Genomic DNA, 3,423 nt, shown 5'->3' with positions numbered 1-3,423 from the left:
TGGGCGTAATCAAATTTTGGCGCCATTGCTAGGGAGACGGTAGAAGAATTGTTAGATAGTTTTTCTTTTCAACAGTTTGTAAATGTGGTAACTTTGTTCCCTCTTTTAGCTTGTTGCATCTTTATTTTATTTTATTTTTCTTTTTGTAGTTTTTTTTTTAGTATAGCATTTTTCTCTACCTTGCATGCACAAGTATAGAGATGCCTTGGGTCGGTTTGCTTGTAGACCTGTGTTAGAGTCAGAGTCTAATTTTTCTAATCATTTGTTTGATAATTCTTCTAATTCTGAGAAAATGAGTGAATACAGAGATCAACCCACTAGGACCCTTTAGGATTACCTTCACCCTACATGCACAGCCACACCATCATGCATCATGTTTCCAGCTAATACTCGTCAATTGGATTTTAAAACAGTGATGATATGGTTACTCCCTACTTTTCATGGCTTGAAAAATAAAAATCCATATGTGTACATTAGGGAGTATGAGAAAGTTCTTTTCATAGTCAAAATGCAACTGATTACATTGTAAGACTTAAGTTCTTTCCTTTCTCTTTGAAGGTAGAGCTAAGAGTTGGCTATACTCATTGAGACCACAATCTATTGGGCCATGGAATAAGATGACTCAGGTCTTCTTTAATAAATACTTTCCCCAATATAAGATCAATGCTTTGAAAAAGAAAATCTCCACCTTTATACAAAAGGACAGTGAGACTTTGTATCAGTCTTGTGAGAGATTTAAGGAGCTATTGAGTATGTGTCCTCACCATGGGTATGAGAATTGACGCTTAGTGAGCTATTTTTATAAGGGATTTACACCTAAAGAGCGTCAATTTGTGGAGATGATGTGTAATGGTGAGTTTTTACATAAAGATCTTGATGAGGCTATAGAATATCCCAATGAGTTTGCTGAAAAAGCTCGCACTTGGACTGGGCCTAATGCTACTGGGAGCACAAATAGGTCACGACCTATAGGAAACCTAAATGGTAGTGGAATTTACCATCTCAGGGAAAAGGGTAACCTAAAGGCTAAGGTTGAGATGCTCATTAGGGAGTTAGAGGTTTTAAAGACTAAGGACTTAAAGCCAACACACGTGGCTAATCATGTAGAGTCTTTTGGATCATGTTTTGTGTGTGGTGGGGTAGATCATCTTGCCCAAGAATGTCCCACATTTGTTGAGATGAGAGGTGTTGCGCCTAAACTTTAACTCAAATTAATGAACCAAAAATTTAGTGCATTTTTACCTGCAAGTATACATGTGTTGTAGTATCTTACAGGATCGAATCCATAGGGACTGACTTTTGTGATAAAGAAAATAAATTCAGACAATAAAATGAAATTACTAAAAGAAACGTGCAATCAAATGAAGATTGATAAAATGACTGAATCAAACTAAAATGATAAAATGAATTGATATAGAGAAAGACTAAAGTTTCAAGGATCCATCTAATAATTTATGATATTGTTTCTGATCAATTTACTTTAATTAAACTAGAATAATGATTCCGTTTAATTGGAAGATTTAACATTTAAGATCAAGAAAAATAGTAGCTTATGATTGAGCGTGAACGATTGATGATTAAAACATTCACAAATCTATTTGAATATCACAGGGATTCCTCAAGCATTCACTGTATTCAAAAATCACAATGAATTAAGATGAGTATATAGATAATCAAAATATCCAATAATAAAATCTTTCAATTGATCAAGCTTGTAGAATAAATTTTATATGCATCCGAAAATAATTTTTAAATCATTAAACTTCACCTCTAACCTTAGTATGAAAAGTTAGCCAACTATGTTCATCACAAGCGCTATAGAAATTAAATAAACATACTCCATGATAAAACTAAAATAAAATACAAACTAACAATGAAAACAACTTAGATCATAAAATAAAAGAGAAAATTGTGCGAAAAGAACTTCCCTCACGAAAAATGTAGAAATCCAAATGAAAAGAAAATCATTCCTTGTTGCGCTTTCCTTGCATCTCGCTCCAACGGAAAACTATAACTTTCCGTCATTCTCGGCATGAAAAATGCCCCGTTCGGTGCCCTTTCTTTCCCTCTCAATACCAGTCCGTCCAGCAGCTCCCCAAACGTCAAGTTTCCCTCTTTCACGTGAACCCAGTCTATTTTTTTTTACATAAACCTGCTGTCCAACTGCTCTCACAAAAGCTCCAGTTCACCTCAGCTGCAGTCCAAAGCTCCTACGTGATTCCTTCCACGTCTCCCTTGGTTGAAAAATTAAGCACGACACTTTTCTACTCACCCACTCTCCTATCTCTTCTCTTCGTCCACTTTAGCTGCACCGACCTTCTTTCTTTTTTTATTTTTTTCCAGCACACATGCCTTCACGTTTCAGCTCCCTTTTTAGACTTTGACTTTGCATGTATTTGTCCATTGCAAAACATTTTCTTCATCACATGTGTTTATAAACAATCAAGATAAGAAAGTCACCACCGAAGAATCATATTCAGTATCTTTTTTTTCAGCTGCCAAGTATACTTCCTTCCTTCTCTTCTCAATTAATATACACTTTTAGTCGAAAGTTCCAACCGAATTCCATTTGAATTTTTATTTAAGTTGAAAATAAAAAGAAGAAAAATAACACTCAAAAATAAATTAAAAGAAAAAAATAGACTATATATGTGAGAAAATATTGTCCCATTAAATCATAGTTATAAAATTAAGCATAAACATTATATCAATCAATTAAAAATCACAACTCGTATTTATGCTTATTAACTATTTTTCTATCTAAAACCAATAATATTGTCACGAAGAATTTAAAATACATTGGTTTTAAATAGCTAAACTATGCAATATTTCAGCTCAATCAAGAGAGATGTATGAGGAATAATGTAATGCCTTAGGTATGTACATGAAGCCTGCTGCACCTTTCTCTAATACCTACAATCCTGAGTGGCGTAATAACTCCAATTTTAATTGAAAATCTGAAAACCAGCAGCCTGCACAACCCCCTAAATCATATCCTACACCTTCATCTTCTAGGAGCCCCTTAGAAGATACGTTACATGCTTTTATTGAGTCTCAAAATAAAACTAATCAAAAGTTTGAATATTTGATTATGTAGGTTGTTGAAGAAAACAAAGAGATAAAGAGTCATATGTCCATGATAGTAAGCTCCTTGAGTGTGAATGAGCGTGGCAAATTTCCTTCTCAAGCTCAATCCGCACTCCAAGGTCAGCATATGGCACAAAAAAATTTGAAAGAGGTCAATGCCATTGTGACAAGAAGTGGCAAGTCCTTACAAATCCCAACAACTAATAAGTTAGAGGATGTTGAAGAGGAACAAAGTAATGATAGTACCGAGTTCCCCAAGAGTCCAGTTAAGATACCACTTCCTTAAGTTTTAAAATCTGGTATATGAACTTTGGATTCTAGTAATGAAATCTTGAA

The 3,423-nt window shown here is 34.3% G+C and overlaps 1 non-coding gene across 1 annotated transcript; it reads right to left on the bottom strand.

The window, feature by feature from the left end:
- Positions 1-664: 664 nt before the first annotated feature.
- On the bottom strand, positions 665-772 carry LOC122312123. Its single transcript, XR_006243036.1, has one exon. It is a non-coding gene; the product is annotated as a small nucleolar RNA R71 (small nucleolar RNA).
- Positions 773-3,423: the final 2,651 nt, after the last annotated feature.

Source organism: Carya illinoinensis, chromosome 5 (assembly GCF_018687715.1).
Source record: "Carya illinoinensis cultivar Pawnee chromosome 5, C.illinoinensisPawnee_v1, whole genome shotgun sequence".
In the NCBI taxonomy this organism is placed as follows: domain Eukaryota; kingdom Viridiplantae; phylum Streptophyta; class Magnoliopsida; order Fagales; family Juglandaceae; genus Carya; species Carya illinoinensis.
Note: the sequence above shows the minus strand (reverse complement) of the source record. Positions and strands in the feature narration are given on the sequence as shown.